Source organism: Glossina fuscipes, unplaced genomic scaffold (genome assembly GCF_014805625.2).
Source record: "Glossina fuscipes isolate IAEA_lab_2018 unplaced genomic scaffold, Yale_Gfus_2 90, whole genome shotgun sequence".
Lineage (NCBI taxonomy): Eukaryota > Metazoa > Arthropoda > Insecta > Diptera > Glossinidae > Glossina > Glossina fuscipes.
In genome coordinates, this window is record NW_023998444.1 from 1,187,111 (window position 1) to 1,199,476 (window position 12,366).

Genomic DNA, 12,366 nt, shown 5'->3' on the forward strand with positions numbered 1-12,366 from the left:
TTTTTTTTTTTTTTTTTTTTTTTTTTTTTTTTTTTTTTTTTTTTTTTCTAAATTTTATGTAAAATCTCACATCTATGCATCCATAGTTTAACTGGCAGGCGTTGAACAAGGTATTCGTAGCAGAGATTCAACGGAAATGTTGAATATGTTATGCAACGAACAGACAGATACTCGGTATGATGTGTGGCATGGTTGGTTTTGTTTAACATCACCTGTTTTTAGCTGAAAGTCAATTTGAGTTTTTTTTTTTTTTTTGGTATCATCGTGTTACGTGAAAATTTAATAATAAATTTGATTTAATTGAGCTTTTACAGGTACAAACTGATATAGGTAAAAAATCAATATTTTTACTTATAAAATCGTTGATTGTACTTTAAGTTTAGTTAAAAAATTCTTTTCAAATTAAAAAATGCAAAAAAAAAAAAAAGAAAAAGGGGACGAAAGCTTCAAGCAGAACTTTGTTTATGGTATGCGTGTCCGTAATGAATTTCTCGAAACCCCTTAACTCATTTCAGTTGTTCATTAGCTGCACACAATAGCAACAACAACAACAGCAAGCGCCCTAATAACACACTGATGCTGATAATGTTTTTATTTAGTTTTAATCCCATGTGTACAAATCTTGTTTCTCCTCAACAATGTTATACAGAGAGACAGCAAATTTTATGGTCAAATAAACATAAAAAACAGACAAGATACAACAATAGCAACACTTTTCATCTTCTTATGCACTATTGTGTTGTAAATGCAACTAACTTTTAATATAAAAAAATTACAATTTAACTTTATATTAAACACTTTTGCATCATATATATGGGGAAATTGTTTTGTAATAATAAAAATAACAATAACAACAATAACAACAACAACAACACTAATAAAAATAATAAGTATAACAAGTGTTGAAAAGTTGAAATAAATTAAAAATTACTTTTCAATAAAACTTTTCACGTGCGATAGGGAGTTTATATTCGGATCAATAAGTAGTGGGAATTATTTAATTATGATAAAGACCTCATAAAAGCAAGAAACTTATAGCCAAACTTTTCACTTTTTAACCGAAGCAATGATAATTTACAGATAATTAAGTTTTAAGTGAAGTTAAACTAAAGAAAATGCAGTTTATTGGCAGCAGGTGTACGCATCTTATATTGTGTGTACAAATAAGTTTTGAGGATTTTTTTTTTTTTCTAACTTTGAAACTTTATTTAGAGAAATTTATCTAATGCGTTTTAATCAAAGCATTGTCCATCGTTAGCTATAACTTTTCCCCCATTTTTCAGGCAATTTTCAAATTCTATCTCGGAAAAAGTTTCTTCTTTTAGCACTATCCTTAAAGGAATCAGTATTTGGGTAATGTCATAAGAATCGAAGCATTGTTCGAACAAACAATAAGTCATCTATAGGGGCCTGTATTAGTCGGCAGGAGTTATATCCACTGATAATAGCGTGGAGGTAGAACTGCAAACATTCCCTGTACAAGTTTTGCTATATGAAGTCGAATTTCTTTATACTAACAACAATTTACGATACCATCACTGTTGGTATATTACGCCCAGATTTTTGGAGCAATTGCATCAGTATTTCTTAGGGACGGTCTCATTTAATTCACCACCAGCTAACCCCTTCAGATTGTGCCATCAACGATATTCAGCCTTATCGTCGATGTAATTGATTCGCATACGCTGTATAATGATTATGTAAGCTTTGAATATTGTAGCTTATCCACAGTTCATCACTGGGAAGTAATTACCCGCGCTATCCTTTGCATTAACCAGGAATCATTTCTTTGGCATAAAACTACATCTATGCAATGCTCGAGGAAATTGTGTTGTGCGCAGTGTAGTGTGATAACTAGCGTAAAGCTTGACAACTTCGACAGTACTGGCAAATGAAAAAGTTCCATTTTTTTTCCATACCCTACAGTACTAATTACAATCGTCCTTAACGAATTGGATCGTACAAAATTATACTCCCAGGTCAACACTACATTCAGCCTTTCAAATTTCATTAGGCGTTGACATTTTACGAGTGTAAAATCACTGGACGAAACGCATATGTTTGTAATAAGCATTGACGGAAAGCGATGTTTTTATTCTCTCTATTTATCAACAGAAGGCAAACATCGAAAGCTAAGCTTGGCAAAGTGTCAAAGCCAAAAAAAAAATTTATTAAGTCATAACTCCCAGCTTACTCCAGTTATCTGCGTGACTAGCATTGATGGCTAGGTGACGATCAAGATTATTAAGTCTGCGTTCGCCAGTTCCATTTTCAATGCGATACAGTTATAATGAGTGAGTGCGGTCGTAGTTATAGTGAATTACGCTAAAAGCGTAACATTTACTAATTGGTCATACATCCACTAAGTTCCGTCCGCTTCTATCTTTCTTCCTCGTTCCTTGCTTTTTTTTCGAACGTCGCGGTATTATACGAACACGGGATATACCCTAAGTGATAAGGCGTAAAAAAAAATCCCAACTTCGCAGGCTTTCAAAATATCCCTTCATAGCGGGAAAGTGTAGGTTGCATTGTCTAGACATCCTTGTTCATATATTCATCTTTGCTTTTCGCCTCTTAAGAATGTTTGCAGCATGAACACTGCAGCAGCATTTCATTTGAATGAGTAGTGCATGATAGGAAATCAAAAGACTTTCAATCTCTTCCCTCATATTTCGAACAGAGGAATAAATTCATGATGTTCGCTACATATATAGTGATATACTGCATGAGGCTTATCAGCCCACTGGTAGCGCGCCTAAAATTGTAAGTGAAGACTTCTTAAGGTATGCTTCGCTAAACTAACTTCAAATTTTGATCTAATCTAATCTGCTATTAAAGGGTGAGTGAGTGGTGAGTCTTACTTGTCATGGCCTGGGCCTTTAAAATTTGTTTTAAAAGGAGTGCCAATATCTTATTGATTTTCTATCATGGGACTATCTATTCTTTCGCCGTCCTAATCGCTATTTATATGAAACTCTGACGACGTTTTAATTGAGATAATTAATGTCTTAGAGCCGTTGCAAATGGAATAAAATGTTTTTTTAATGATTTTTGCTAAAATCCTAACATCCTTTACTAAATCAATTTGGAACCCTCTCCCATTATACCGCCGGCAGTGAATATGAAACTCTGATGAAATTTAAACGTTCGACTAAGATATTTTTTTTAAAAATTACTTCAGATCATAGGTTCAGATAATATGCTTCACTAAATTAATTTTGGACCTAATGTCGACGCCAAAGGATATGAAACTCTACTTGAGATAATGTGAGCATAAGATTTGTCTTAAAAGGGAAAATATTTTTTTTTTTTCTACTAATTTTCTTTTAGATCCTATCCATGATTCACTATTTGGGTTTCTAATCGCTTATCCTCTTACCGCGTTTAACGCAATTGTCACGAAATGCTGATTACTTTTAATTGTTTACTTGAGATGAAGTGCGCATTGGATTCGTCTTAAAAGGAGTAAAGTGTGTTGTTTTTGTTTTTCATTGTCTTTCTTTAGTTGTTCAAGTTTTTGCTGTCAGAGGGAAAACATTTCCTTTATTTATTCTTGTTAAGGATAAGGACTTGTAAACCAGCATTTAACAACATCCACAAACATTTATCATAAAATTCTGTTAACATATTTAAGGAAAGAAGGTTTTATAAATTTTTAGGCGAATTGTGGTTCCCTTGCAAATCAGACAGACAAATTACTTTGTAATCCAAAGGAAAGAAGAGTTAAAATGTATATATATATATATATATATATATATATATATAATATTTTCATATTGTACGTCGGTGCAAAGAAAACTTTAAGTTTGCTATCTGCTTAATTTCTTGAAGTTTTTCAAAAGAGTAAAATTTTTCAACTGAATGGTTCGTAGATGAATTTCATTTATTCTCGTTACACTGCTGACTACTTTTACTAGCAATATCCGAACACTGCTTTAGGATATAAACGTTATTAATATTTTTGTTTATAACAATTTTTTTACAAACAATAGCATAGGTTAAGGCTTTGTTGCTTGATTTACCTTAATCGAGTTTTAACTGGTCTCTTTCGAGAACGAAAAGAATGTCATCTAAAATTAATGTCATTTTTTTTTTTAAATCAATTTTCACAGGAAAAGAACGTCAAGTCCGTTAGTAGATATTGAAATCTACCGCCGAAGGGTGCGTGTATATGGATATAATCATAATTTTTGCAACGGCCGGAAGGAAGCTTCAGACACCTCATATAAATATATGTATATATTTAAATATGTCCATCTGTCCATCGATCTGTGTATCGTTGGTAAACAGTTTTCTTGTCGCTAAAACGATGATTGAAATGGTTTCACATTTCGACACAAAATATTGGAGTTTGTTGAACTGAAAACGGGCCAAATCGGTCAGAATATACGTTGGTAATACAATGAAAGCAACTCTACTTTCAAAGTGATGGTCTAAAAAGATGGGGTTACAGCAGGTTATCAAAATATCACACTTGTTCATTTCCCATGAAAAAGAAGGGGAATGCGATCTTTAGGAATATTACCAAGAGGGTCTTATAACAAAAGGCCAATTATCTTGCAAGTGCTATTGCTACTGCGCGACAATTTTGTTTCTTAGAAATTATTAAGAAATTTTCTTAAGAATCTAAGCGAATTGATGAACTTGTGTAAGAAATTCATCTCAATTACTTTGCGTGTCTTTCAAATAAATTGTAAGAAAATACAAGTGGAAATTTTATAGTCAGACTGGGCCGACTATTAAATACCCTACAACACATTGTCTAACGCAATACTTATTTTTGCCGCAGATCACAAAAATCATGTCCTGTTTTTTGTACACTTACAACTTACTATTATGGAAGTGTATATTAAAAATTAGACCTTTTTGTAAATAAAGACTCATTTTCCATAAGAATGATTACTAATTTGGAATGCCGACATACTATTCCTTCGCCACTTTTGCCGAAAAACTTTGAAAATTGCAATTTTTCGCTATAACGACTTTACAAAATAGGTCGTTTTAATGACAGTGGTCGAAAAAGGCGGATCGATCGGCACCATTTTCAATAGCTGGCATCCTTGGGTCAAAACATGTAACTATACCAAATTTCATCAAAATATCTAACGTATTGCAGGTTGAAAACAAATTTATATGGGCAGATATCAGACGGACAGACAGACAGACAGGCTTAGATAAACCAAAAGGTGGGCCTATCCTAAGTGCGTCTGCGTGTTACATACGTCCGCATATACTTAATATACCTTGTATCACAAGTGGTGTAAGGTGGAATAATAAACTATGTAAATAAGTTCGTACCAACGATTCATAATTTCATAATTGAAAAGAAATAATACCAGTTAAGTGGCCATTGTAAATTGGAAGTATCACGTAAGGTCAGCAATGAACTCTTGCAAATATTGAAAATATTTTCCTGGAAAAGCAAATTATTTTCAGGAAATTTGCAAGCAAGATAGTTGCTCGAAATAATTTGCTTTCACCTAAGAATTATCAGCAACTCTTATAGCGAAAGTAGGGCTCAAGAAATGTTTTTCTTTTTCTTAGGGTCACAACTTGGTGTGATACTACTGCCGTTTCTTCCGCGAGTGTTCTTATCAGAAACATCCACTTGAGGATAATTATCTAGGCTATCTACGATGGAAAAAGGACTACAACTTTGCTTTTCTTCTGTAGTTCACATTTTGAAACGACATTATTCATTCTATTAGATCATTACTTTTTCCGTTGAGTCGTCTTATTAGCGCAGTAGTCTTTAAAGAGTCGCCAGAATGGAAGAGATTTGAAATCATCTATCTTTAGTTCTCAATTGTCTGGGTCACTTATCAATCTTTGCTTTGAGGTATGTCGTTATAAGACACAATTTTTTTCTATGGCTTATTACGATTATTGAGAAAATCACAGGAAAATTGGTCACATCATGCCGCCTGCTCTTACATCGGAATTATGCGGATAGCTTATGATAAGCAAAGTGCTACAAAGTGCTTTTCTTCTCGCAGCTAACTCTTAGCGCGATGCTAAGGCATCGCCACCTTGACCTCTGACCCCGAATGGGATTTAATTACGTGCTCATACCGGTACTTTCTTCGCCATATCTTAAGGTACTACAAACTGCTAATACTACTTCTAATTAATACTGTTTTCATGTCTTGAGAATGGATATAAATAGCATAGATAAGCTTGGAAGAAAACTGCACTGGCTATTGGGCAGTCCATACTTCCATTAGTATCCCTCCCCAAGCATGAAAGTCATGATACAAAGGGTCTATTCCTGCTTAAGCAATCCTCCTTTGCCTTTGCCCTTACCGTTCTAACTGAACTAACTTGCATTAATTAAATTAAATTAAATTATTCTTGCTCTCTGATATTGGGTGAAATCTTAAATAATCTTAATAAGAATTATATAAATGACTTAATAAGCCTTTAATACATACATACATACATAAATAATCGTAATTTAAGCTGTAAGGGTAAAAGATTACGTTGTATGTACATATGTAAAAGACGGAAAGTCCCTTGAATGCTCAGCGATGACCAATGCTATCAAAAGTTGGTTGTGTTGTTTGTATTTCTTTATACAAACTATGAGAAGTTATGAGTGAGATTCACGTAAACACCCAAACACCGGGGAATGAATGCATTCGGAAGATAGTTCATTATAGCCTGCAGGTGAAAAAAGGAATTACAGCAATCGGTTTCTGTAAATCTCTTATTTGGTTGCTTTGCTCAACTTGCGTTATTATGCCACTTACCCATAAGAGTTATCTTCTACACGAAAATGTATTTTTGTGATTTCATTTCATGTTCCTTTGAGAACGAAAAAGTGTAATTAACTCTTATCAAACAATATTTAAGGGTTTTAAATATTGCATAGTATTCGCTTGAAAATACATTTAACCGAGATTCTTAAATTAGTTCATTTTATGCAATAAAATATATTTGTTTGTCTTATCATCCATTCGCTCAATTGTTTATAAGAAGAATAAGATTTTCTGCATTAAATTTAAAGCACATTTTCAATCCTTAGAAAGAAAATCTAGCGAAAAGTTAAGGTTAGAAGGTGACTTGAATTGGATCGAATTGAAAATCGCTATCTCTCGTAAACTATTTAAAAAGTAAATGATCCAAATACTAAGTGAATTAATTGGCTTAAAATTTGCATGGTGATAGCAAAATTTCTGATGCATGGGATGGGTACTAGGGACAGTGCGGTGAAGAGAGAAAATAAAGAAAATTTCTATGTCTATAGATAAAAGTTTCTTATAAATCCATTATATATGTTTTCCACGCGGAAACGTTTCACTCGCAAAAACAAAAGAAGGCTCTCCTTTTTTCGGCGGGTGCCCCGGTGAAATTATCCCTTTCGATTTTTAAAACATATGGCGTAGCGGCGGTTGTACCTACTACGGGATACAGGGCAGTTAATGCCTCCCATGGAATAGAAAATGCACTAACTCGGTTACCTCAACGCGTTTTAATAATCTCAAGCGATGTTTGCACTGCTCAGGTAATGTCCGCTTAACTAAAGCAATGTTCGCAAAGCTCAATCAATGTTGGCACAGCTCACGCGATGTTGGCATAGCTGAAGCAAGCTTAAGTGAAGTTGGCATAGCTGAAGTAAAGTTCGCGCAGACGTTCACACAACTCGAGCAATATTTGCGCAGGTCAAGCGGTGTTTGCAAACCTAAAGCAATTTTCGCACTATTCAAGTAATCCTCATACAATTCAACCGATTTTTTCATAGCAATATTCGTACAGTTCAACCAAAGTCGATATATCTAAAGTTATGTTCGCACGACTCAAGCGAATTTCGCATAGCTCGGGTGATGTTTGCATCGATGAAGCTATGTTCGCACAGCTTAAGCGATGTTGGTATAGCTGAAGCGCACGACACAAGCGATGTTCGCATAGATGAAGCTATGTCCGCACAAGTCAAGCGCTATTCGCATAACTGAAGCAATATTTGCACAAACGATGTCGACATGTGTGAAGCTATGCTCGCTTGACTCAAGCGATGTTGACATAGCTGACGCAATGCTCGCACGAATCAAATAATGTTCGCTTGACTCAAGCCGTGTTGGCATAACTAAAGCAATGTTCACAGGACTCAAGGGAGGATCTTTCTCTTAAAGGAAACCCTTTCGTGCATGCCAAGGTGCCATGGGATGGTATATTCAGCGATCTTCGGAATTAGTGATGGAATCTAGCAAAACTCGCAAACAGATAGCTTGTTCAAACTCTTGGAACCCTGATACTGTATTTTCTAAATAAAGGCTATGAAGGTAAATCGGGCGAAGACATAGCTTAACTTGTTCCATTCTTTAACGACTTCAAGCTGCTTCTGTTGATCACACTTACGCCATTTTAATCGTAAGACTCTTAAATCTTAAACGTTTCGCAATGCAGTCTGCCATGCGTGATGTGTTAAAAAAAAAGGATTTCATCAAATTAAATAAACATTTTATTAAATTAAATCATTTATTTCGTATTTTAACTTTTTAAATCCTTTACTCTTCTAAAGACTTTTGGCTTCATTAATAAAAATGTCATTTAATTGCTTTCCAAAAATAACAGAAAAAAAAAAAAAAACCGAGAACCCTTAGGATAGTTTTAACATTAATGAGTTGTTTGCCAAGTTTAATTAAACGGTAGGAAAATTAAATTTCAATTGCAAAAATGATTTTATTCTTAGCCGTCGGTTATCGTCTGTCCTTTAGTGTCGTAAAATATATGTAAAATTCCTTTTTCACTTTCAATTAAAATTTAATGAAAATTAATTAAAAGTTTTTCCCGGGCCACAAGTAGAGTTAAATTAAGCTTTCAACCAAAGCAATGCATTACCTTTGTCAGACGGTTTGTAATGCCGAGAGACATGCCAATGATATTGTATAGCGTACATTTGAAATTCTGTACTAACTATGCAATGGGTCGTTCTTTAATTTTGTTGGAAATTTTTCTTGGCTTAATTGTATGCATTAAGCTGCAAAACTCTCTTCACTTGATATAAAAATAATATCTCACAACGTACAACGCGAATATCGTATGCACTGTAAGTCACCTGGCAGCAACCCATGTATAGTCGTACAAACTGGAACGCATATCTATATACTTTACTAACCATAGATGTGTATACATATATCCACTACCATAAATTCAACTGACTGGCAAAACTGATATTTCTAAATGAACGTCCGAAAATATTACCGTAATTGATAGACGGGCAAAATAGTTGAACTTTGCAATTGGTCACCGGGATTCCATTTCCATCCTACACAGATTTATCTTTACAAAAATATTAGATTATTTAATTTTTAAGATGAAGGGCATGCAAGAGTCGTTTCAAACTGATTGTGGCGGTTTTTTTTTTTTGCTTCACTTTTAATATTTCTATAAAATATTAATAATTTTTTAAGCGTTGAACATAAACGGACGATTCAGAAATACGTAAATAAATTAATAATTTTTTCATTTAAAAAATGCTTAAATTTTATGTTACGTTAAGTGTCTATATAAAAGTATTGAAATTCTTTGAAATTTCTGAACTGAGAATCGTAATAAAAATGTTATCAAGAGAGACTACAAAATCAATTCGATCGATATGACAAAAGCATCTGCATACGTGCCTGGCTATAATACGGTTTATTTTATTTCTCTTGTGTGCAATTCTGTTATGGCATTGAAAAGTTTTTCTTTACATTATCATAAGAGTGAAATAATAAATGAATATCACTCATACGCCTCATTAACTTACAATATGTTTAAGTTTTATTCGTGATATATTTTATATAAAATATATCAATTTTTATATGGGCTTTCAATGGGAAACGGTAACCGTCACGCACAAACGTACGCGCACACACCCAAACAGCGATTATGTTAAATCTGTTAATTGTTAATATTATGTGCAAATAGGATCTGCGACGTGCGAATATTTCATTACTTACTGCTCCTGTTCACCCATCTGTTCATCCGTTTATATGTCGATCTGCTCATTCATCTTTTCATTCATCAATCTGCTCATATATACGTATATTTTTCGATCTCGGCAGCCAATGCTAATTAGTTCGTCCCACTGTCTATAGATCTACCCGCTGCGCTTGCATGTCCACCTAACCGTTCATTTGTTTATCTATCCATCAGTACGAATGTCCGTCAGTTCGTATTTTCCTTACACCATTCATTTGTCCGAATATTCGTTTATCTACTTGTACATAGATTTGCTAGTTCGTCTCTTTATTCATACCTCCGTTCACGCGTTCGTAAATACTTCGCTCGCTACAGTCAATGTTCATTAGCCCATTCATTTGTCCAAATGTCCATCCATCTGCTTGCGTGTCCACATGATCATTCGTCCGTTCGTCCATATCTACGCTTATACATCCAATATTAATTACCCCATTCATCCGTCCATATATTCGTCTATCCTTATTTACGTTTATCTGTCAGCTCACAGATTCGTAAGTTCTCCAAGCTGCGCATTCAATACTCAGTTGTCTATCCATCTGGCTATTCTTCTACTCGTTCATTTTCATTTCAATCTAATCATTCATTTATTTATCTATCTATTCGTTCGTATGTCCCTCTGTTCTTCGATCTGTGCCTCCAATGTTCGTGCATCTACCAATCTATTTAGATATCCACTTGTTCGCCGTTCGTCTCCAACCATTCGTCCTTACAATGTTCGTTACTCCATCCATAATTAAAGCATAAAGAAATGAACAATGCAGCAATTCCAAGTTTCAACTTCTTCTTTAAATTCGTTTTACATATGTCTTTGCTTTAAAAAAAAATTAAAGAAAAATTTTTAGTTTATCTCATGTACAGTAAATGCATCCATTTATTATGCTATATATGAATTTTCAAAACACGCAAACACTAAGAGAATGTATTTAAAAATTATGCATACATACTGGTAATGGTACGCACTTAGCTTAGATTATCTTGAATATGTCTGCATTTCGCATGCATACCACTTATGACATTTTCTGACATTCAAACAAAAAGCAAAAAAAAAAAAGAAGAGAGAAAAAATGAAAGTGAAAGTTAAACGAGAAAAAGGGAAACTGAAATTCATTGCATTATTTTGTCTCATCATCGCCGTCATTATCATCATTATCATGTTATTGAACTCTTTGCTGATGACAGACAGTAATTTAGTATAACGATAAAAATCGACAAAAATATACATACATATATATATATATATATATATACATGCATACATATGTATATATTTTCTAATATAAAATTTCCTCTTACACGCATATCCATATATAAAGTGATGTTATAAAAAATCTTAAATAAATGTGTAGAAAAAAAAAAAGTTTTGTTTACATTCACTACATACTATTGTCTGATAGTTTTTATAATTGATTTTATTCTCTTTTTTTCATATTTTTATTGTTTTTCTTTTCTTTTTTTTTCGTTTTCGTTTTTTTAAATGATTTCTATCTAAAGCAATTATAAATACAATCTATTGGATAAATATTTCAACGTATACTATATTATATGTATTGTTGTTTTTAAGTTTTAGTAAAAAAAAAAGCAAAAACATTTTTTTTTTTTTTTCATTTCAAAGCGAAAACAAAACCCATTTTAATTGCCAGGATATTATTTAATGCATGATAAATAGAATAAAACATTTATGCCATCATATGCACTGATGACATTTAACTAACGGTTGCATTTTGCGAAACAATTTGCAGATAATGATAATAAATATATTTTATATCTGGCAAAAAAGTCCCGGGAAAGGCAAACAATTCAAACACATTTCCCTACTCAATCATTAGGAGCTTAAAAAATTTGCTTTCCAATTAAAAAGGTCTTCACTCTTAGTAGTGCATTTATGTCAAAGCTTAAAAGTTGTCATCGTAAGTGCTCTACGGTTCTATGGTTATTGATTTATAACGCCTAGAGGTTCTGCCTAGAATTCTCTTTTGTAACATTAATCGACGCAAAACGATTTACGCGAATTTGGAAGGGAAGAGTTCATAACAGGGAAAAAGTTATTTTAACAGGCACGTTGCATGTCACAAAGCGGTCACAAGTTTTTTTTTTGTAATTCCGGAACAAAATCGATATGGAATAGTTTTTTCGGAATACCAACTTTTATACAAAGATCCAAAATCTACGATAAAAAAAAACCAGTCACAAGCTCGTATGATCAGTGACCGTTCACTAGGCCAAGGAGGAGTTGCATTTTATATTCGGTCAACGCAACGCTTCATCAATGGCAGCAGCTGAGAGCAGCTTTTATAGAAATTCAACATTAATAGAATTTGGTTGAATTGAAAACCAGTAAGGAAATTGTACTTGGCTTTGGCCGAATTTTTTATACGCACCAATATTTTTTTTTTTTTGCGCTGA

The 12,366-nt window shown here is 33.4% G+C and overlaps 1 protein-coding gene across 2 annotated transcripts in view; it reads left to right on the forward strand.

The window, feature by feature from the left end:
- The window catches only part of LOC119638485, an 82,492-nt gene that overhangs the window by 35,395 nt on the left and 34,731 nt on the right, over positions 1-12,366 (forward strand). The gene's annotated exons all lie outside the window — the stretch shown is intronic.